At 35.2% G+C, this 25236-nt stretch overlaps 1 protein-coding gene across 1 annotated transcript in view; it reads left to right on the top strand.

The window, feature by feature from the left end:
- The first annotated feature begins 5837 nt into the window (after positions 1-5837).
- LOC114902827 (bifunctional heparan sulfate N-deacetylase/N-sulfotransferase 4) overlaps positions 5838-25236 on the top strand; it is a 280430-nt gene continuing 261031 nt past the window's right edge. The window contains exon 1 of the mRNA XM_029235475.1: positions 5838-6271. The gene's annotated coding sequence lies outside the window, so the exon portion shown is untranslated. The remainder of the gene's footprint in view (positions 6272-25236) is intronic.

Here is a 25236-nt window from a genome sequence, read left to right as displayed (position 1 = left end):
AAAGAGAAATGAAGTAAACAAAGAGTAACTCCCTATTGTAGATACCCCATTCATACTGAAGTGCTTTGCAGTATTTAAAGATTCTCCTCTGATAAGAGACTCCCAATGGAGCTGTGACCTAATTAATGTACTTTAGGAACTCTAACCACTTTTATTTAGCCTCAAAAAGTGAAATTCACTGAAAATTCTCATAACAGGGATCAGACCATGGAATAATCATAAATTCAATTTCTACTGTGTTCCCCTCCCTCACCAGGGGTCTCACTTATGTGCTACCCTTTTTTTTTTTTTTTTTGCAGTACGCGGGCCTCTCACTGTTGTGGCCTCTCCCGTTGCGGAGCACAGGCTCCGGACGCGCAGGCCCAGCGGCCATGGCCCACGGGCCCAGCTGCTCCAAGGCATGTGGGATCCTCCCGGACCGGGGCACGAACCCGTGTCCCCTGCATCGGCAGGCGGACTCTCAACCACTGCGCCACCAGGGAAGCCCCTGTGCTACCCTTTCAATACACCACAAAGATTTTTGTGATTCAATAATGCTTTGGCTAACATCTGCTATTTATTAAAAATCATGTTCCTTTAAGCTGTTGTCAGCCAAACTGGAATTGGACTGTTTAGTCTGTTTGTTCCCTCACTTGGCCTTTCAAGCTTTGTATCTTCAAAGGATTTATTTGAAGCATTAACATGCTGATTTGTTTCTTGCTAAAACAATGTGCTACAGTGATACTGGCAAGATTCTTTCTTCCAACCTGTGGTTCCCATTTATTCCTCTCTCAATAACTTGCTAACCAGAGATCCAGATGTGTAATAAGATACCATTTAAGTATGTGAATGGAATACCTGTTATATAATTAATGCTACATGGCACTAATTTTTCTCACCATGTATATGATTCCAGTGGAGCTAAGCTGGCTTTATGCTCTTTCTTTGTCACATGATTTCTTATCTGACTAATTACTAGCAGAAGGTTTTTTCCTTAAAAAAAGAAGTTTTTGTGTTAGTCACCCACAGCCAAATTAGAGACTTTTCGCCCCAATGGCATAAACTTTGAACATAACAGTTTCTTCTATTCATGCTTTTTCCTTTAAAAAAGAGTTAGAAGAGCTTGTTTGTGTTGGTTGGGACAACTAGAAAGTTGCTCATGATTGAAAAAAATAATAATTATAAGGAAAGGGGACGGAAAGTAGTACCATGTTATATAATCCTACATATATAAGATTTAGTAGTTTAAATTGTAAAATACATTAGTATTTTTTTCTAACATCTTTATTGGAGTATAATTGCTTTACAATGGTGTGTTAGTTTCTGCTTTATAACAAAGTGAATCAGCTATATGTATACATATATCCCCATATCCCCTCCCTTTTGCGTCTCCCTCCCACTCTCCCTATCCCACCCCTCTAGGTGGTCACAGAGCACCGAGCTGACCTCCCCTGCTACCCACTAGCTATCTGTTTTACATTTGGTAGTGTACATGTCAATCCTACTCTCTCACTTCATCCAGTTTACCCTTCCCCCTCCCTGTGTCCTCAAGTCCATTCACTACATCTGCATCTTTATTCCTGTCCTGCCCCTAAGTTCATTGGAACAATTTTTATTTTTTTAGACTCCATATATATGTGTTAGCATACGGTATTTGTTTATCTCCTGACTTACTTCACTCTGTATGACAGACTCTAGTTCCATCCACCTCACTACAAATAACTCAATTTCCTTAAAAAACTAAAAGTAGCACTACCATATGACCCAGCAATCCCACTACTGGGCATATACCCTGAGAAAACCATAATTCAAAAAGAGTCATGTACCACAATGTTAATTGCAGCACTATTTACAATAGCCAGGATGTGGAAGCAACCTAGGTGTCCATCAACAGATGAATGGATAAAGAAGATGTGGCACATATATACAATGGAATATTACTCAGCCATTAGTATTTTAATTGTAGTTATTCAAAATTGTCATTTTTGTAGTAGAGTTAAGGAAGAGAAATAAAACTTGGAAAACTAAAAATGTATATTTAAAGCTATACTATCTTCTATTTATAACCTGTACATGCATGTGAAGGGTTTTTAAAAAACAGAAGCTACAATGGGCTTCCCTGGTGGCGCAGTGGTTGAGAGTCCGCCTGCAGATGCAGGGGACGTGGGTTCGTGCCCCGTTCCAGGAGGATCCCACATGCCGCCGAGCGGCTGGGCCCATGGGCCATGGCCGCTGGGCCTGCGCGTCCAGAGCCTGTGCTCCGCAATGGGAGAGGCCGCAACAGTGAGAGGCCCGCGTACCAAAAAAAAAAAAAAAAAAGAAGCTACGAGATACTTGTAAATAATTCTTTGGCATTTTCTTTGCAAATTTCTATTTATTTTAGATGCATGGATTTAAAACTTGCCTTTAGTATTTATTAACAAAAAGAAAGTTAATGAGAAAAAAATAATGGAAATTTTAGAAATTGTTAAATTTGCTGAATTTTTCTGAACTCTTCTATTATTTCTGTTAGTATATATACTTACTGTCTTTCATTGTAAAAAATGAATTGACATCTAAATGAAGCAATGAGTTTCTTTCTTTACTAAATGTGTTTGGTTTGGTTTCTGCTTCTTCAACTGAATAAGTAGGCACTGGTGTATTCTTTATATGCTTTATATATGTTTTAAATGTGTATTATAGAATATTTTCCATTTTTTTTAATTTTACAATTTCAAAACCATGCATATAATACATTTTTTTAACTTCCAAGAAAATTCAGTTGAAAAAAGAGGTTTTGATAGCAATTGAATAAAAATATGTGGAGCTCCAAAAATTTATTAGTTCAACATATTCGATTCAATTTAATAAAGAACCGTTGAGGACTTAGTATATGTCTGGACCTGGGCCTATGTCTTAATAGATAAAGAAAAAATTATATTGCACTTCATGGGACATCAAAAGAAAAATAATAAAATTCAACTATGAGCAGGTGGGCAAATGCTTGGCATAATGTGTATTATTGCAAGCTAACTGTATAGATGCTACATCTGACTTAAATGCAAGCCCTATAAATTGTGAAACACAGGTTGGGTGATTAAAAAACACTTTGAGAAAGTTATTCTTCCTATCTTCTCTTGCATATCACATTTCTTCTCCACAACGTTCAAGGTCATTTACTCCATTTCCCCATCCTAACAGATTAGAAAATGATAAAAGTTAAAATGTTCACAAAGTTGTTTTTAATGACTGGAAAATACAATTTATAAAGGAAATTATGAGAAAACTATTCAAGGTGCTTCTGGGATTATTTTATTTTTATTGTTTAGTATGGAGACCATGAATTTCTCCAACTTTCCCCAGGAGTAGCAAGGAAAGCACTTTGTGGTTGGCTCCCATCATTTATACATGGTTTATCTGATGGAACCCTCTATCCCCAAGACTATGTTTAATTCTGAATAAACAATGAGAAAAGCACAACAAATTGTTTTGTTTTTTTCTTTCCCTTTTCCTACGAGGAAGTTGAACTCAGAAATTTGGATTTTTTTAATTTTAAAGTTAGTGTTTAACAGATGTTTTAATGTATTTTGTGTTAATATATCTTCCATTAATATTGTAGACAACACTTTTACATTGTCAAAGTGCTTTCACTCTATTATTCATTTCATTCCAAATAATAATGTTGTTTCTTTAGCTACAGCATTGTTTATAGACTAATACTGGATTAAAAACATATCAACAACTTTTCCTCGTAATCAATTCACACCAACTACGGTTATCACCAGAGCTAAGGATATAAATCCTCCTCCGTGTTTTAACACCATGGCTTTGTGTAAGTGAAATTACTCTGATAAAGTAGCATTCTTTACTGAGCTGTAAAATAGAAATATATCAATAGGATACAAAAATTGAGTAATTTTAAAATGTTTATTTTCATTTGTGTATACGTAAGACAAAAATGAGGACTGAACTTGAATAAATAAAAAGACATTATTAGTATGAGAAACCCCATAAAATGGAAAAATCTTCAATCAGCTTTTTTATTTATTTTATTTTGTTTCTCAGCAAGTAGTGTTTGGCTTGATGTTGTTCTAATAATTATTATTTTATTAAGATAGTATTGAACTACTTAGCTGCAATTTATTTATCCATTTTGTATTTTGATGTGAGTCACTGTGGAAATTCTTGACTTGACCTTCAAATGCATCTTTGCTTTGCAAACATTCTTAAAAGGTAGTAAATAGTTCTTTGAGTCTTGAGGATTTTCCAAATACAAATTTTTCCTTTAGTATACTTTTATTTATTTATTTTTGTTGGTTTGTTTTTTTGTTTTCTGCGATACGTGTGCCTCTCACTGTTGTGGCCCCTCCCGTTGCGGAGCACAGGCTCCGGATGCGCAGGCTCGGCGGCCATGGCTCACGGGCCCAGCCGCTCAGCGGCATGTGGGATCTTCCCGGACCGGGGCACGAACCCGTGTCCCCTGCGTCGGCAGGCGGACTCTCAACCACTGCGCCACCAGGGAAGCCCTCCTTTAGTATACTTTTAGCCTGTGCACCTGAAAAAATAACTGACACATGATCCATGATCTATTAGTGATAGTGTTGTTAGGTTAGGAAATAACTGGTGTAGTCTTTGCAATTTACCAGATTTTTTTCCTATCCTCTACTTAGCATATGCTTACAGCTTGCTGACCCTCAAAACTTTGTGCAGCATAACACTAGTACCACTGAGTGCATTAAAACTATTCACCCAAAGACCACATCATTAATAAATGTGTGTTTTGAGGGACAATCCCCCCTCTACCTGCAGCATACTGAAAGGGTCTCTGACACCACCCCAGCAATTCTAGCAGAGCTCTTTCTCACCAAAGACACAAGCATACCAGAATAGAACTTTGGGTTTGAGAAAAGTTTGCAGCTCTCTTCTCTAGCCTATAAGGGGCTTCGAGCTGAACTGTCATTAACACATTTTATTTCATTAAATTAAATGGTGGAGACTAAAGAAGGTACCCAAACAATATGAGCCCAGGGAATCAGATAGCCTGGAATGAAGAAATACCCTTGAAAGTACTTTACTTTTATCTTGTATGTATTTGAATGAAGAAGTTCAAAGAACTTTACAAAAAGTAAATAAGTGTAATTTATAATATGCAATGTATAATATCTTTATGAGTTAATGTGAGTTAGTAGAGAACAAAGAGCAGGTAATCCTTATCCTATATTTTGCCAAGTAGAAAGTGAGACATGGAGATAATTTTTGTCCATGCTGGGAATAGAAGAGAACTTTTCCATAATAATCCAGTAATTTACCTCAATGAAACCATTTATACCCTTAACACACGCACATATGCCTACTCATTGTTTTTCTTCTAGCATTTATTATGATCTAAAGTATTATTATTAATTTCAGGAATATGTAGGTCACTAGTATTTCTCCAAGTTTCCTCCTGCTCATCCTTGGCTTTTGTTGAGTTCATAACTCCTGCTCGACTAGCACACATTTACCACAGAAAACCCTGCTGTGAACTTTTCTTTTTTCACCCAATAGAATCTTCTGGTACAGTGTCATAGCTGCAAAGTAGAATTTTACTCTCAAATTTCATAGGAATCAGTCCAACTGTACAATGAAAGATTATGCAAATCCGCAAGGAACATCTAATCAATCACCGTGGTGTGAGAAGAATGCAGCTGATCGCTGAATTAGCTTCTGTGGGAATGTATTCATGTGTAACATCCCACTGACTGGATGACATCACAACAGCTCCAGGTCCTTGAAAGTCTTGAGGATGATTAGCCGAAGGAATTGGCCGTTTCTGCCAATCATAATCCGGCAGAGCTGCCTTTATAGTTCTGGAGATGTGAGAGAAAGAGGGGGGAGGGAAAGACCAACTCCAGCTAAACGAGAAGCACAGCAGCAGTAGCAAGAGCAGAGCCGGAGCAGCTGGTATTCTGGTGATTAAATAGTTCTCGTAGCCTTTCTGCTGTACTCGGTCCGCTCCCTGGTGTAAGTCTCATGTTCAAGAAGGAAGCTGCATTTTAACGGTGTGCTGAACAGAGGTTTGAATCATTCCAGCTGGCTGCTTGTTTTGAAAAGGACAATGTGCGTATAAATAAAAACAGGCTCTGCTGGAAGAGTCCAGATACTAGGACTGGAGCTAAAGAGTGCTCTCGGAATATTAAGGCAGATTGTATGAACTGAAAGCTCCTTCTAATTAACCTGGAGCCAAATGAATCTGCATACTGGATATCTCATTTTCTAACTCGGATAAATACAAGTTAGAAAAAGAAAAAAAAAAATTGAAATGCTTCTCTAGGTAAGTTATTGCTTAATTTGCTGAAACTGAGGTGTGTGCATTAAATGAATATATGTTGCTTAGCTATGTAAATAAGTTGAACACAATAAAGTTTTATTTGTGAAAGATTTATGTAGAAGCAGATTATAGTTTTAAACCAAACGCAGTTTCCCTTTCCAGCATATGTGTGCTTACCTGTCATTACTCTTTGTGGAAGTTATATTTGCACACTAAATGGAAAATACAGTCCTGCCTAAAAAAAGATACAACTTGAAATATTGTAAACTGTTGCCAGAACATTTGCATAATAAAGATCTCACTTGATAACAATTTTAGCCTTTTCATATTAAAATGCCATTATTCCAAACTCAAGCCGAACAGTGGGGTTATAAATGTTTCCCTGAGAAGTGTTACTGATAACATGGCATTCAGGTTACTCAAGATGGGAACTCCTCTCTTTGGGACCTGAGATTTAAAGCCACGTTCTGTCCTAATGGTCTGCTTTAGAGAAGCAGCTGTCACAGACATTTTAAATTGCTTTTAAAGAAATAGATGCTTTCCTACTAGGACCTATTAGGAAAGAAAAACAAATTCTTAAAACAATATATGCCATATGCCATAAGCGCAGATTCCCAGGAGGATAAAAACAGCTTTATGTTACACCTGTAAATACCTCCAAATTCCTAATGCACAGAATAAGTTGAAATATAAGAAATGTTATTTAGGGAAGAGATATGGGAACATATGTATATGAATAACTGATTCACTTTGTTATAAAGCAGAAACTAACACACCATTGTAAATGGTGTGTTATACTCCAATAAACATGTTTAAAAAATGTTATTTAAATATGGTTTTCATTAATCTCTTCCAGCATCTCTGATTAGAGAAAGTTAAACAAAAAGGGAACCTTAAACCTGTATTTTCCTTGTAATTTTTCCTCATTAATAAGATACTGTATTTTTCAGAGTTACTATCAAGAGTATTTCAAGTGATAATATATTTCGTTTGATATGATAGGTTATACTGTGAGTTCTAATATAGCTCTGAGAAAGTTTCGATAGTTTATTCTGTCTTTTCAAGCTCACTACTTCTTGATTTCATGGTGTTGTCTATCAGAATATTTTTCATCAACTCAATATCATAAATGTTGTAAAGTAAATTGCATGCGAAGATATTGATGTGTTGTCTTAATTATCAATATTTTAGTTATTCACTTTCTTACCAACTTCATGATTCAAATCCTGTGAGTTTCTTTATACAAATGGAAATAGATGAAGACAAAAGTTGTTGTAATTGGCTGAATATCTCCCAAACTAGGAGGCAATTTTTCCCCACAAAGATTTTTAAAGTCTTTTTTATATCAAAATAATAATTTTAATTTATTCTATTAAAATATTTCAGCTAGCTATATCCAGATGCCAGGTAGGTGCTATGTTGTTCATGGCTTTTTCATGAAGCAAATGTATGTAGAGAATGTAAAGTCCACTGACTAAAAAGTCTAAGTCTTCAACTGGAATTCATAAAAAATGAGTGATTAATAAGCAAAATGTATTCAACACATACATTTACCTCCATACAAAAATGAGAATTTAACATAATTTAACACCTGCTGTGATTGTTAATATTGTTATAATAAGAATCCTGTGAATATATATCTTATGATGATCAATATGACACAGCACCTACATTTGATAGAAGTCTCATGATAAGCTGATGGAGATTTTTGGAAATTGAACATTAAGCAGAATCATCGTTTTTTTACTCCATCTTAATGGCAGTTGGTCAGCACTAAGATTGATGCTTAGAAAATCCTTTGAAAAAATTATAATATGTATGACTTATTAACTATAACATGAAATTCACCCTGAGAGGGAAAATATAAATGCAATTTAGAAACTCAGGCATCATTCTTAAATAAAAAGGTAAAATTTCACAAGGATTCTAATATTTGTTTTCCTTTCTATAAACTTGCCAATGTATGTAAATTGCATTTTTTTTCCTCCAGCTGAAGTTATTATCTAAGAGACATCTCATTTAAATGATTTTCCTTAAATACCAAAAGAAAGTAAATGGAGACTATTTTATATATAAATATATAAAATCATAATTTGGAATTAAATAAATGCAGTTTCTTAATTCAAATCTAAGTGCTAACCTTACTTCTTAAAGATGTTAAATAAATGCTCAGTAAGTATTTGTACCCTATAGGTCTGATGTTTATATGATCCTCAACACGTTCTGTTTGAGTGGGAAAGGTGCCACTGAGAATAAAATCCAAAAATCAAACTTTCTGTGCTTCATATAGTAGCAATGACTCAGGGAGAAGAACAGAGAAACGTTTAGCATGCTTTGTTCAAACTAGAAGTTTCTAGCTGGTGCTGCTGTCTCCCCAGATTTGGAAAGCAGCTGGAAAAAGTTATAAAATAAAGCTAGAATATCAGCCCTGGCTGGAAGCCATGGCAGAGAAGCTGTGCACCCAGAAGGCTAATTCTTTCTGGGCTGAAATTCATTGATAATGCATTATGCTTAAAGTCTAACCTAAAGTGTTACTTTTTTCTCTAGTACAAACTGTGGGATATTTAAAGAGCAAATATATTTTCTGAGGAGAGTAAAATTTTAAAATAGCGAACTTGTCTTCTTTATTAAAGATTGCCCTAATGAAAAATGCGAATAGCCTAGCTGAAAGTCCTATAAAATATAGTTGATGTTCAGGAGCAGAAAGAGAAATAAAGATGAGATGCACTGCCTAACCTTTATCTTGGAGATGGCAGAGTGGTCAGAAATACCACATATATTGGGGCTTCCCTGGTGGCGCAGTGGTTGAGAGTCCGCCTGCCTCTGCAGGGGACACGGGTTCGTGCCCCGGTCCGGGAAGATCCCACATGCCGAAGAGCGGCTGGGCCCGTGAGCCATGGCCGCTGAGCCAGCGCGTCCGGAGCCTATGCTCCACAACAGGAGAGGTCACAACAGTGAGAAGCCCGCGTACCGCAAAAAAAAAAAAAAGATAAGAAAAGAAAAGAAATACCACATATAAATACATGCCCAAAAGAAGTGTGAAGGTTTTCTGAAAGTAACTGGCCTAGTAAAATTTACTGTAGAAGTAGACTTACTGAAACTGTGGTGGTGTATATCTTGTGAAGCTAGACAACAAAAGGGAAAGTTAACTCTCATCCATATTTATTCCAAATCACTAGGAAAAAGGGAAACCATATTGTCTGTTGATTTATTTTAAGTTTATGAAGTGAGAGAAATGGGTCAGGTGGTAGACATAATGCTGCTGTCTTCAGCCATCAGGGAATAACATTTAGTCAACCTTTTCTTTAACACTTGAGGAAACTTTCAGCTATACTGTTAGAGTGTCAAATGCCCTCTTTTTTTAGTTATTTTCAGCAAGCTTCAGAAGTTAGAGATGTCAACTGCAATGTAGAACTTTTATAAACACAGTCTTATTTCCAAGTGTTCTTTATCTCAGTTTTCTTAGGAATGCTATCACATTCTAGAGTTGACAAATCTAAAATATCTTTTAGAATAATATTGAATTGATAACAGATTTTCCCCAAATCCAAAACAGTCTTAAAAATCCGAACATATCAATGGCTTTCAGCATTTCAAGACAAATACATTTTTTTTAAATGTGAAGATAACTTATTCTCCATTCCTACTGGTGAAAATGTTTGTGGATATAAATTGATATATTTATTTCTTTTGTCTTCTTATAATTTGTCTATATTCATAAAGATCCATATAATTCAGGCCATGACATAGATTATAACAAAATAGCCTGTATATGACAAACTAAATATTTGCTCTCAAGTGACTCATTGAGGAAATTCTCATATATAGGCTACCTTAAAAATATTTCTTCAAGAGATATACTTGATACTTTATGAATTCTAAATGATAATCATGATTAATTGGAATTAAGGAAACATGAAAAAATTGAAGGGTTAAAAAAGACTGAATGCTTGAGAACTTAATTTGGTGATGTACTCAGGGTATCTGAGAAAACAAAGCTGATGACTCTAGTTCTAGAAAGAAACTTCTTTGCCAAATTCAATTTTTACACTTCTTAGAAATTAGTGTTTTAAATATTTGAAGGGTTTGATAAGAAGGAACTTTTACCAAGCTAACACACACATGCACACACATAACACAAAGCATTCTTTTTCCCCAGATTAAAAGGTTTCCCCCATTTTGGACCCTCCACCATCAGATGAACTTGAGTTTGCTTTATTTCAAATATTTAACCTCCTCATTAAAAGTCTTTAATGGAATCTGTCTTCCACCATAACCTTATGGAAGTTGAAAGCTGGGCAATTTCAGTATGTTCAAGCAAAAGGTAAATGTGGAAATGCTTCCTTAATCTCTTTACACTCACTTTTTTCTTCCTTTCTTTCTGTTCCTCCTTTTCCTTCTTTCTTTTTGTCTTCCTCTCTCTTCCCTTCCCTTTTCCTCCTTTCTTCTTTCTCCTCATTCTTTCCTCCCTCCCACCTTTCTTCCTTTTCTCTCTTTCCTTACCTCTTTCCCTTCCTTCCTTACTCCCTTCCTCTTTCCATCCCTTCTTTCCTTCTTTCCCTTCCTCAATCCCTCCTTTCTTTTCTCTCTTTATATTTGCCACCTCAGCTTAAATGCTCTCTTGCAAAGTTGGGGAGCACACCCCTCATATTGTATGGCAGCTATTGTTTGTATAATGGCCAGGTCTGAACATGGAAGTGGGTAGAAGAAAATGCACAGAAAAGGGGGTTAAAGAACACTAAACCATAAAGGGAAAGTATGATAGGACGTGAAATTCATGTCAGAGAAGTAAAGATGTCATCTTTAAAATATTGACTGTCCTCCTACCTATGAATTTCTATTTAATTGACTAAATTCTTTAAGAAGAACCCTTTGCTCCCTTTCCATAGAGTTCCCTTTCATTGTCAGCAAAATTTTTTTCATGCAGCAAATGCAGCTTGGTGGCAAAAATAAAATAATAATAAATGTAGATAATCCTTATACTGGTGTTTTAAACCCCCATAAATCATTTTTATATTTAATAGTTTAAACATAGTAACATTCATATGCAGCCTAAATAAAGGCCGACTGCCATACGAATAGAAAAAAAAGAGAGTCAAGCCAAAGCACATTAAGATGCTTTGGCTTGACTCCATTCCTGAATCACAAATTCAATTGTAGCCTGCTGATCCACAGAATTTGTCATATTTTATCAGACATCTCAAAAGAGTTCTTCTTGATGTACTGAATAGTCTTTCACACCTACATAAAAATAATTTAAACCTCAGAAATAAATATAGCGACACTAAAGATTAATACAAGAAAGGAAAGAGATGCAGAGAAACATATGCTCCTGTAAATGCATATAAAAGTCCTAATTCTATTCATTACTCTAAAGTGCACATGGATAATGAGAATCAGAATTAAATTTCATTTGCTTCCCAGCCAATCTTTCACTAATAGTTATGTCAATCCACTTGAGATTTCACATACTGTAATATGTAAAATCAAACACAGGCAGTCATTTAAAAATTACACTTATTAATTCAAGTATGATGGCTCCTGATATCTGTTTGTAAAGCTACTTTCCTTGGAATAGGGTGCTTTTTGAATAACCCCCCAAAAATGATCAAAATTGGTCAAACGAAGTTGAATTCAATTTAGTACTTAGGTTATTCTCCTTCTCCATCTACACATATATTCACATTAAACAGAAAACATACCTTTTCATTTTTGTTCAATAATGTTCATAGTGATAATAAATATTATCTCTTATTTTTAATGTGTGTCAGACACCATTCAAGATACTAGGGTGAACAAAACAGCTCTCAGGAGGCTTGTATTCTGGTGGGAGAAGACAGGCAGTAGACAAATGAAGACTATGATAGGGCTATTAAGTACTGTACTATGAAGATGAATAAATCAAGGTAGGTTAAACCGTATAAGTGAAAGCCATAGAGCCGGTTAGGAAATACCTTTCTGATGAACTGACGATACTCAGAAAATCTACTGAAAAGTGATATGCCAAACTGAGAGCATTACTTCATCTTGTAGAAAAGTGTGATGAGTAGCATCTTGTTGTAACATGCAGGCTGACAGGCTGAATTTTGACCCTACCTGTTGATTATTTTCCTTGTTTCTATGAAATTGTCCGGTAGCATTTAGGATATGGCACACAGTTTAGTGTTACTTTCTCTGGAAAATAGACCAATCAGTTTTAGAAAATATAATTCTCAACTTTACTTCTTCTCTTTACAGTACCAAAGAATTGGAAAAGTAGTGTATGAGTAAATTATCTCAAGTTATTGTATTTTTTTCCTATAGCCTGTAAGTTAATGCTATTATTGAAATGTAAGCAGCAGAAGAACTAGTCCCCTAACTCATTCTCACAGATTGGTGGGTGTAAGAACCAATATTCCAAATCATCACTCAGTTGGCCAGAACAATGGACTTAACTTAATGAAATTACAGAGGGATAAATGTAATTATTGAATTTTTAAAAACATTTCACCAATTACAAAAGTGCTTCAAACTCAACAAGAACCAAAAATATAATAAAGCTAATACAATGCTAATGCAAACGTAAAATGAAGTAACAGAATCACAGCATCAACAGCAAGGAAACAGTGATCCTAGTTAGCACAGGTCTGACATCATTTGGCCTATTCACCAATCTCAGGTTCCTGATGCCTCATAATCAGGAGCAGTCTTCTGTGACCTTCTTTTTCCCCCAGGGTGGACCATTGTCCCTACTTTACTCTCACAGTTGTATCGCAATATCTATACCTTATGGTGTAACTACTGTGTGTTTATCAGTGCCCCTAATGTAACCAAAAAATTTAATGGCAGGAATGCTAGAGAGTGCTTGACATAAAGTCAGGTAGCAAGGGTTTGATAAATGTAAAATGGAAGCTGACATCTGGGAAGCGTGTCATTTGAACAACAGTTGAAGAAACAATGATATATAAGAAGAAAAAGACTACGGAGAAACAGTATAGTTACCTTTATATGTTGCAGGATTTTTTCCTTAATGAAAAGCAAATTTGCTTTATATTGTGTGATACCAGCAGACTGACATATGAAAGACATTGGGAGGTTGTTTCTGTGCAATATCAGGAGACACTGTACATTCTGAAAATCAGTGAGATTCCAGGCAATCAGCACAGGTTGTAGTGCAGCTTATCCAGAAGACTCCCATGGAAGGAATGTCTGCTGTGAGTAGGAGATAAATGGTGGCTACAGAGGTGTCTCGTGTTTTTCATTGTGCAACTATAAGGAGTGTGGATAAAGGCTTTAGCGTGAATGTCCTGCCCACCTAAAACCCAGCTCTAGCATTGGGTTAGAAGACTAGTCAACAACATTCAAGTAACTAATGATGGTGTACAACTACATAGCAGGAATATATGTATTGATTAGGATGTGCCCTACCGCATAAGAGCAAATTTTTATTAAAAGGCCATTTATATAAAGTGTATAATCTCTCAAAGAAAATGAAATGATAAATTTCTTAAACAAAGAATTGATTTTTTAAAATTGAAACGTATTGGTTTTACTCCTCTTTTGAGCCAGTCCAAGAAAGAAAATATCTAAAGATTAGATGAATGAGTAAGAAAGATACTTCTGGCTTCTATGAACTTCTACATGATAAGGAATATAGAGATTGTTTGGCTTAACTGTGAAGTGTAAGCATTGCTAGAGAAGAGTTGAAGTCATGTAAACAAATATGAATTGATTTAAGATGAGATGGCATCATGGCATAGCAAGAGGGAGGAGGTAATGTTAAATTCCTCCAAAGCTGGAATTAGAATCTTGTAATATAACCTCGAGAAAGCTAATTAACCCTCTGTGCCTCAGATTCATGATCTGCAAATGGCAGTAATAATTACTTCACAGAATTGATGGGAAAGCTAAATGTGATAATATACATGAAGTTCCTAGTACGATGTTGGAAACATGAGAGATGTTAAATTAATAGAATTACATATTAGTTACATGCATCAGTACTCTGACTTTGGCCTACAGTGTAACATTTTGTACTAATTTAAAGAAACTCCTGAGTGATGGGTACTGACTGTTTCCAATCCTCTTCACTTGGAGGTAATGATCTAAATCGCATTTTGCACTGTCTCTACTGTATTTTTATCACATATTTGAATATTAATAATATTAAATCTAACTTAAAGGATCAAACTTCACTAACCAACATTTTAATCTGACTCATCACAGTTTTGAAAATTAACTCACATTCAAATATCTTAAGGAAAACAGACCATAAACTGGAAGAAAAAACTGTCAGAAAAAGTTTCCAAATAGTTTATCTTAATTTTCTGGCATGCTGGAGTAAGGAAGAACGTGGGATTGGAAGAAGACAAGAAGGCAAAGTTTCAGAAACTGAAACTGGATAGAACTAAAACAGATACAAATGTTACTTCGTTTGCAGATTTCTCAAGTAAAACACTAAAAAATATTTCACGTGGTGTCTATATTGACATATTTTCTAGAATTATTACAAAAGATACTTATGAATGGTTTAAAAGGATGCTAGGCACTGAACCAAAATAATTCATTTAGGAAGCCTATTTGGTAAAAAATACTGGGAGATTATGAAATGTAAAATATTTTATTTATCTTCAAAGTATATTTGGGTAAAAAAAGAAAAGGGAAAATGAAATTTGTTTTACATGTGGTAAACATGTAAACATGTGAAAATTATGCCACTACATAATTTTCCCCAGTTGTTTCCTTGATATTTATTGAGCAGTTTTTTAACCGACTGCAGAGCAGGTTTGGAGGTGGGCGGAATGTTCATTACCCACACCCCTTGTAGTCCCGCAATGAGAAACACGAGAGAGCTTGGTAACTGCTGTCTCGCTTCTACTCTTGGCAGGAATTCTTTCCACAGAAGCTTTTGGACAATAGATTGAACTACTCTAAATTACTAATGTTGACCCAGACTGAGAATAAAAAGGTACAAATTACATTTTAAGTTTTTCCACAAATGTGTTGGTATCTTAAATTGACTTTATGGTTTTCACATTTAAAACAAGACCACTTTCACTCCTCCTATTCTTTTCTCCCAAAGATATTTTGAAGATCAACAAAATATTTTGCATTTCATAATCTCCCAGTATTTTTTTTTATACCAAATAGGCTTCCTAAGTGAATTATTTTGGTAGTGTGCCTAGCATCCTTTTAAAGCGTTCATAAGTAATGTTTGTAATAATTCTAGATTCCACTCATCAAGTATTAAAATAGGAGCATCTCAAGAAATGTTGCCTCTGACAAGTAGCAGAATGCTTGAAATCATTCCAAGTCTCTTCTCATGAGTTTTTATCATGCTTTTTCCAAACTTTGAGAATTGTGTATCCTGGATCAGTTTTGAGTGGGAAGATGAAATTCTATATGGGATATATTTATATGTGACCAGTCATGTTATTTCTGTTGATGGCCAAGCTGGCGTTTTATTCTGCAGTATCTAAAAGTTAAAATTACATAAGCTATAAAGCAATTAGATAAAAATATAAAATAAAATAGGCACAGACCTGTGAAACTGAATGGAGCATGTCTTTCTTTGGTAAAGGATTATCCAACTGTTTTGCGCTGTGTAAAATTAAGAATGCTCTGAAGTAAGAGAAATAAGTAAAAGGTGGAAATAGTAACGATAAGATACATACAATCCATAATTAGGAAAGAAATCATCAACAAAACTCAATATTTTCATTTCAATAAAGTTCTTTATAAGTCTTGCTCATGGCAATGAAATTCTACTTCTTGATATTTAGGGTATAGATGCAGAACAGCAGTAATGGAGAAGGAGATAGAGAATCAATCAGCAAATGTGGGTTCATGTGAGCTGTGTGGCATTGGACGGTTCTCTTCAAGCTTCTGTGCGTTAAGTTCTCCATTCAATCATTCCTTGCGTTCCTTGAATAATAATTTTGCATATTGGAATTTATAGTTGCTTGTACACAGGATAAAAGTGTCCACTTGAAAAGAGTTTATTTTCCATTACAAGCAGCTCGAAGTCAGTAGTCTATCATGTTACACGATAGTATCCTGACAGTGAGATACTATAATGAAAAACAAAACCTACTAGAACTTCCTATAAACTAGAACAAAACAAAACAATCTAAATTTTCTCCAGGCATTTATGTATTGAGTCTCTAGGTAAGAAAGTCAGTGGTAGAGAAGTGATTGTTGAAATGAATTTTAAGAGATAGTAATTTTTGTTACTTCTGCTGTAGGTAAATTCTATTAATAATGATAAAGAAATACCTTAATTCAAAAGGAGAATAATTAAAATATTAAAAGTATAGCTTCTAGGAGACTCTGGATATTAATGTAACTTGTGAACATAAGTGTAACACTATTAGTAATACATTAAAGTCACAAATAACAAGCCAATAATTACAAAAGTTTAAACAACTTATAGTTTAATGAATTCCTTAGTGATTTCTTGAAATTAAACTTCGATGTTAAATACTAGGCAAAATTCGTTTTCTCTCTCCTCTATTCATGCATAGGTCAAGAAGTACACTCCTATGTTATAACTTCATTCATTCATCTCTATATCTTATAGTTCCCTTGCCAGTAAGAATATGAAAGCTAAGTGAGCATTTTATGTTTCATGGATAACTGCTTCCATGATTGTCTGCTGAGACAATTAACAAGGATGCAGATCAATGCTAAATATAATAATAGTATTTAAAGAATGATTACTGACCTAACCCACAACAATTATCAGTTGATGACAGTCACTTTATTGCTGCTGGCTATAAGTTGATTTAACTAAAATGTATGGAGAAAAGCACAGAAAATTAATACTGTATTGGAATTCTAAAGGCAAAATTGATCCTGTCATTACCCTGCCTGGTCCTGAATCTTGGTTTTCTTCTCTGTTTCAAATCTCTTTCCTTTCCCCTCAAAATCCAAATCATCTCATTCTTCAATGATTAGAACAGTTGACTTCCCTCTCTAAATCCTCTCCTAATAACTTCATGTTCATAGGACTCTCTCCTTTTGCTTACATCTCATAGCATACCCTTAGAGTTCTCACTTGGCAACAAATTTTGTATTTCTATTCATTCTTTCACTTTCTTTTTCTTTTAACTTGCAGCTATTCTCAAATTGTTCACCACCTACTTCCTTCTCCACTTAGTTTAATCTTCTCCTTGACTTCACTACACCACCAGACATTTTGCTAAGGTCACCAAAGTCAAGGTCAATTTTCAGTTGTATTTCTTGACTCATATATAGCATTCAATTCTTTTTTTTTTTTTAGAGACCTTTTTTTTTTTTCACACACACACACTGTATTTTATTTTTACAAGAGATAAATAAACTGATACCAAGCATTGTAAGTGGATGACCACAACAAAAGCAACAATGATTGCAATTACCAAACATGAAACATACTCATACTATGCCATAATATTGACATTCAGTCCAGTAACCCTCCACTGTAACAGCTCCTTTACTTTGCAGTGAAAATTGATTTGTGTATTTTTTGCCTCTGAGCCCTTGTGGGATTTTTTTTTTCATTCAAACATAAAGTCACAAAGATTATAATCATCCTCATCAGTTCACTCAGTCCCATGTAATTAATTTTTTTTCATCTTGACCTTTTGTTAGCACTTTTATGAATTCATCAGTTTTCCATTAGAGTTCTGAAAATGCTTATTCATTCAGTTCAGCAGTATAGTCAGTTACCAGAATCCCGTACTTGTCAGAGTCTTTTCCATGAATTCCTTGAAGATGAAACCCTTTTATAGGAACATTTTTGCAAAAGCATCAGAGTAAACCCAGAACTGTCTGTAAATGACAAGAGACTTAAAAATGACCACGGTTAAAGATTTGATGAAAATTCATAATAATGCAATTGACAAGGAAATTTAGTTATTTCTGAGATATACATTTTAAAGTAATAACTAGAATTTTGACTTATAACATTATACCAGAACATATAAGATTTTTAGAAATTTCATGTAATGTCTGAAACATTTATATTAACATATTTCCATACAAATAACCCAAAGAAAGTTTAGTATTAGTTGTTTGTTTGTTTGTTTGTTTATACTGCAGGTTCTTATTCGTCATCAATTTTATACACATCAGTGTATACATGTCAGTCCCAATCACCCAATTCAGCACACCACCATCCCCACCCCACCGTGGCTTTCCCCCCTTGGTGTCCATACATTTGTTCTCTACATCTGTGTCTCAACTTCTGCCCTGCGAACCGGTTCATCTGTACCATTTTTCTAGGTTCCACATACATGCATTAATATATGATATTTGTTTTTCTCTTTCTGACTTACTTCATTCTGTGTGACAGTCTCTAGATCCATCCATGTCTCAACAAATGACTCAGTTTCGTTCCTTTTTATGGCTGAGTAATATTCCATTGTATATATGTACCACATCTTCTTTATCCATTCTTCTGTCTGGGCATTTAGGTTGCTTCCATGAACTGGCTATTGTAAATAGTGCTGCAATGAACATTGGGGTGCATGTGTCTTTTTGAATTATGGTTTTCTCTGGGTATAGGCCCAGTAGTGGGATTGCTGGATCACATGGTAATTCTATTTTTAGTTTTTTAAGGAACCTCCATACTCTTATTCATAGTGGCTGTATCAATTTACATTCCCACCAACAGTGCAAGAGGGTTCCCTTTTCTCCACACCCTCTCCAGTATTTGTTGTTTGTAGATTTTCTGATGATGACCATTCTAACTGGAGTGAGGTGATACCTCATTGTAGTTTTGATTTGCATTTCTCTAATAGTGATGTTGAGCAGCTTTTCATGTGCTTCTTGGCCATCTGTATGTCTTCTTTGGAGAAATGTCTGTTTAGGTCTTCTGCCCATTTTTGGATTGGGTTGTTTGTTTCTTTAATATTGAGCTGCATGAGCTGTTTATATATTTTGGAGATTAATCTTTTGTCCGTTGATTCGTTTGCAAATATTTTCTCCCATTCTGAGGGTTGTTTTTTTGTCTTGTTTATGGTTTCCTTTACTGTGCAAAAGCTTTGAAGTCTCATTAGGTCCCATTTGTTTATTTTTGCTTTTATTTCCATTATGCTAGGAAGTGGATCAAAAAAGATCTTGCTGTGATTTATGTCAAAGAGTGTTCTTCCTATGTTTTCCTCTAAGAGTTTTATACTGTCTGGTCTTACATTTAGGTCTCGAATCCATTTTTTATTTTTGTGTATGGTGTTAGGGAGTGTTCTAATTTCATTCTTTTACATGTAGCTGTCCAGTTTTCCCAGCACCACTTATTGAAGAGACTGTCTTTTCTCCATTGTATATCTTTGCCTCCTTTGTCATAGATTAGTTGACCATATGTGCGTGGGTTTATCTCTGGGCTTACTATCTTGTTCCATTAATCTATGTTTCTGTTTTTGTTCCAGTACCATACTGTCTTGATTACTGTAGCTTTGTAGTATAGTCTGAAGTAAGGGAGTCTGATTGCTCCAGCTCCATTGTTTGCCCTCAAGACTGCTTTAGCTATTCGGAGTCTTTTGTGTCTCCATACAAATTTTAAGATGATTTGTTCTAGTTCCATAAAAAATGCCATTGGTAATTTGAAAGGGATTGCACTGAATCTGTAGATTGCTTTGGGTAGTAGAGTCATTTTCACAATATTTATTCTTCTAATCCAAGAACATGGTATATCTCTCCATCTGTTGTCATCATCTTTAATTTCTTTCATCAGTATTTTATAGTTTTCTGCATACAGGTCTTTTGTCTCCCTAGGTAGGTTTATTCCTAGGCATTTTATTCTTTTTGTTGCAATGGTAAATGGGAGTGTTTCCATAATTTCTCTTTCAGATTTTTCATCATTAGTGTATAGGAATGCAAGAGATTTCTGTGCATTAATTTTGTATCCTGCAACTTTACCAAATTCATTGATTAGCTCTAGTAGTATTTTGGTGGCATTTTTAGGATTCTCTATGTATAGTATCATGTCATCTGCAAACAGTGAAGTATCCAGTTCTTGATCAGACTCATTTGCATCCCTTTGCTTGTAGCTTCCGTGGCTCTCTTCCTCTAACCATAATTCAAGCAAAGTCAAAGGTCTTGATGGTATGCCTCTATCATTTTACTATACATACTGTTCCTTAGCTCTGCCACTCAATATAATGGCCTTTCCTCCCCTTTAAGTTACCATTCCAGCACAGACCTTAAATTCCATTATTATATATTCAGCAGGCAGCTTGTTGGAACTTCATCAGATATGCCTGTTGCAAATATTTTCTCCCAGTCTGTAGCTTGTCTTTTCAATCTTTTGATAGTGTCTTTCACAGGAAAAAAAAATTTTTTAATGAAGTCTAAGTTTCCAATTCTTTCTTTCATGGATCATTCCTTTGGTGTCATATCTAAAAAGTCATCAGCAAAGCCAAAGTCATCTAGATTTTCTCCTACTTTGTATTCTAGGGGTTTTATAGTTTTTTTTAATTTTACAATTTGGTTTCTGATTCATTTTGAGTTAATTTTGGGGAAGGGTGTAAGATCTGAGTAGAAAGTATTTTTTTAACATATGTCCAGTTGTTCCAATACAATGTATTGAAAAAACTATCCTTTCTCCATTGAATTGCCTTTGTTGTTTGTCAGAGATCAGTTGACTAACTTGTGTGGGTTTACTTCTGGGCTCTCTATTCTGTTCCATTGATCTATGCATCTGTTTTTTTGCCAATACAACACTGTCTTGATAACTGCAGCTTTATATTAATTCTTAAAGCTTGTTAGTGTCAGTCTGATGACTTTGTCCTTCTTCGGTATTGTGTTGACTGCTCTGAATCTTGCTTTCCATATAAACTTTGCTTACGTTTTCTTAAAATCCCTATTTCTGTTTTCTTTTTTTCTTTTCTTTTAGTCCTTGGTCTTTGTCTCTTTTTTTCCAAAAGAAGAGACAAAATAGGGTGGCAGTTATGAGTGTGAGCTTGTGAAGTTTAGATTCCGACTTTGCCACTTTCTAGCCACATGCCCCTTGAGCACACTGCTTAAATAGAGCTTTTCTCCTTTGCCAAACGGGTCGTAATATCTCCCTCATAGGTTCATTGCAAAGATCAAGTGAAATATCTTAAGTAAAGTATATCACATAGCACCTGGCATAGAGTAAGTGCCTCCTTAGCCATAATGTGTTTCCATATAGAGTTGAGTGTAATTCTTCACCTTCTCTTCGCTTTCACTGATTTAAAGTTCTTTGACATCCCTGCCCCACTGCTTTAATTATTTAACTGTTGCTTCACGAAATGTTTTTTTTTATCCTTTTCCATTATAGTTTATTACAAGATATTGAATATAGTTCCCTGTGCTATACAGTAGGACCTTGTTGTTTGTCTATTTCCATTTTCTAAAGTGGACTATTGCAATCAATTTTTAACTGGTCTCCACCCTTATGGCTCCAGTCTGTCCTCTTACTCCCTCAAAAAATTTTTATAGAACAACATTTACCATGTCAGCCTTGAAATTAAAATGTTTCAATAATTGTCCAATATTCAAGGCAATTATAAATCTGTAACATTTTGAATAAGACCTTTTTATCTTCTGGTACCTACCTATCTTTTCAATTCAATTATCTATTATTCCCTTTTAAAGTGTGATATAGACACTGAGAATAGAAGAGAACAAGACAGAATAAGATCCCTGATTCAAATGCTAGATTCTATTGGAAATGATAGATGCAAAAAAAGTAATATTGTTTATATAGTATAATAGATTGTTAAAATCACACACCCATAAGAAAAAAAATGAAGAGGTTAGAAAGTGTTGGGAGGGAGCTTGCAACTTTGCATTGGGAGGCCAAAAGCAGATATACTGAGAACATTACATTTTTTTGCATGCTTAATTTTCTTTATTTTTTTATTGAAGTATAGTTGATTTACAGTGCTGTGTTAGTTTCAGCTATACAGCAAAGTGATTCAGTTATACATATTTATATATACTTTTTAATATATTCTTTTCCATTATGGTTTATTACAGGATATTGAATATAGTTCCCTGTGCTATACAGTAGGACCTTGTTGTTTATCCATTCTGTATATAATAGTTTACACCTGCTAATCCCAAACTCCCAGTCCTTCTTTGTCCCCCCCCACCTCACCCTTGACCACCACAGATCTGTTCTTTATGTCTGTGAATCTGTTTCTGTTTTGTAGATAAGTTCATTTGTGTCATATTTTAGATTCCACGTATAAGTGATATTACATTTTAGTAGGACTAAAAGAAATGAGAGTGTATGTCATGTTTATACTTGGGGGACAAGTATTCTAGACAGAAGAAACAGCAAGTGCAGAAGCCCAGAGCTAGGTTATCTGAAGAGCACAGCATATTCAGAGAACATTGAGAAGGCCAGTGGGTTTGTTGAGAGTTCAGTGAAAGAGAAGTGGTAGACTAGGTAGAGCTGTAGAGACCACTCTATGAATTTCACTGTTACTCTGAGTGAAATGGGGGAGTCCCTCTGGGGGTAGGAGTTGATCAGAAGAGAGGCCTAATCTGATGTACATTGTAAAATGATTCCTTTGGCCAAAAAACTGATGTGGGGAAAGAGCAGAGCCAGAAGTCAATTAGGAAGTTATTTCGATGATCTGGTGGAGATATAATGCTAATATGAACTAGAGTGAGAGCTGAGACGGTTTTAAGATTGTTCAGATTCTAGATACATTTTACAAGTAGAGCCAATAGATTGAAAATCTAGTGTGTGTGTGTGGGGTGTGTGTGTGTGTGTGTGTGTGTGTCCCTAAGCAAATAAAGTAACACATCTATCATTTACTTCTCTGGGGAAACTGTGAGAGGAATCAGTTTGGGGTTAAGAAAAATATCAGGAAATCAGATTTGGTCTTTTTAAAAAAATTTTATTGGAGTATAGTTGATTTACAGTGTTGTGTTCATTTCTGCTGTACAGCAAAGTGAATCAGTTATGCATATACATATATCCACTCTGTTTTAGATTCTTTTACCATATAGGTCATTGCGGAGTACTGAGAAGAGTTCCCTGTACTATATATTTAGTAAGGTCTTATGATTTGGTTTTGTTCTAGTTTTAGATATCCATTAGTTTTCCAAGTGGAAATACCAAATAGGTGGTTGAACACACAAATAGAAGCAAGTAAAAGATTTAACTGGAGATGTAAATTTTCAAGTCAGCTTATAGGTAGTGTTTAAAACCATGAAACAGTGTGAGGTCACCAAGGAAATGAATGTAAATAGAAATGAGATGAGTTTCAAGGACTAAGACCTAGGGAACTCTACATTTGGAGGATAGGGAGATGGGAAAGAACCAGAGAATGTGACTAAGAACTTATAGAAAACCAAAAATGTATGATTTCCTGGAAGTTGGGTAAAGATGATTTTGTGTGGATGAGAGGATAATTAGTAATTAGTAAATTAGTTTGCTAGGCCTACCGTAATAACGTACGGCAAAGTGAGTAGCTTAAACATCAGAAGTTTATTGTTTCATCGTTCTGGAGGCTGGAAGTCTGAGATCAAGATGTCAACAGAGCCTTGCTTCCTCTGTCCACATTGCATTCTCCCCTTGCATGTGTCTGTGTTGAATGTCTCCTTTTTATAATTTCCCATTTTACCAGTCATATATGGGTGTAGGGGCCTACCTTACTCCAGTATGACTTCATCTTAACTAATTGTATCTGTAATAATCTTATTTCCAAATAAGTTCACATTCTGAGATACTAGGGGCTAGGGCTTCAACATACACATTTTGGGGGGACACAAGTCAACCTATAGGAGTTACTCTCAACTTTGTCATGCCATTTCATTCTTTTTATAAATTGCTAATTTGGTTTATAAGTACTTTGTTTAGAATTTTTACACCTTATATTCATGAATTATATTTCCTGTGATTTCCTTTTTCATATCATCCCTTCATCAATTACTACTATCAAGATTATGGTAGCCTAATAAAATGAGGTTGACAGGTGTTACTATTTTTTTCATTTATCTGAAAAAGATTGTGTAAGTTTGGAAATATTTATTCCTTGAAGCTTTGATACGACCTTATGGTGAAGGAATCGGTGACTAGAGTGTTCTTTTGGGAATATTTTTGACTATTTATTCAAATTCTTGTATTTTGCTTTATTCATTTTGAGGCTTCTTTTAAATCAGTTTTATAAAGCTACCTTTTCTCGGGCTTCCCTGGTGGCACAGTGGTTGAGAGTCTGCCTGCTGATGCAGGGGACACGGGTTCGTGCCCTGGTCCAGGAAGATCCCACATGCTGCAGAGCGGCTGGGCCTGTGAGCCATGACCGCTGAGCCTGCGCGTCCAGAGCCTGTGCTCCGCAACGGGAGAGGCCACAACGGTGAGAGGCTCTCGTACCAAAAAAAAAAAAAAAAAAAAAAAAAGCTACCTTTTCTCAAAAGTTTATTTACTTAAATTCTTTTAAAACTAAAATCTTTTCTTATAAATTTATCCGTAACTTTCTTGTATTTTTTTAATGCCTGAAGGAAAGCTAGTTATCTTCTCTTTCTCATCCCTATAATTTATGTGTGATTTATCTCTTTTTAATCTTAATGTGTCAAATTTATCAGCCTTTTGAAAAGAATCAGGTTTTAGATTTGTCTTTTTATTGTATTTTTTTATCTGAATTTTTTTCAGTTCATTTTTTTTTTTTTTTTTTGTGATACGCGGGCCTCTCACTGTTGTGACCTCTCCCGTCGAGGAGCACAGGCTCCGGACGCGCAGGCTCAGCGGCCATGGCTCACAGGCCTAGCCGCTCCGTGGCATGTGAGATCTTCCCGGACCAGGGCACGAACCTGTGTCCCCTGCATCGGCAGGCGGACTCTCAACCACTGTGCCACCAGGGAAGCCCTTCAGTTCATTTTTGATATCTTTTCTTCTATCATCTTTGTTATTATTTTCTAGCTTCTTAAGAAGAATGCTTACCTTATTAGCTCATTAATTTTCACGCTTTTTTTGAGTACATGCTTCTAAGGCTCTAAATTTATCTATTATGATAGCTTAATTCACAAATTTT

Source organism: Monodon monoceros, unplaced genomic scaffold (assembly GCF_005190385.1).
Source record: "Monodon monoceros isolate NGI ecotype Baffin Bay Population unplaced genomic scaffold, NGI_Narwhal_1 Super_Scaffold_20, whole genome shotgun sequence".
Classification (NCBI taxonomy): Eukaryota; Metazoa; Chordata; class Mammalia; order Artiodactyla; family Monodontidae; genus Monodon; species Monodon monoceros.
Note: the sequence above shows the minus strand (reverse complement) of the source record. Positions and strands in the feature narration are given on the sequence as shown.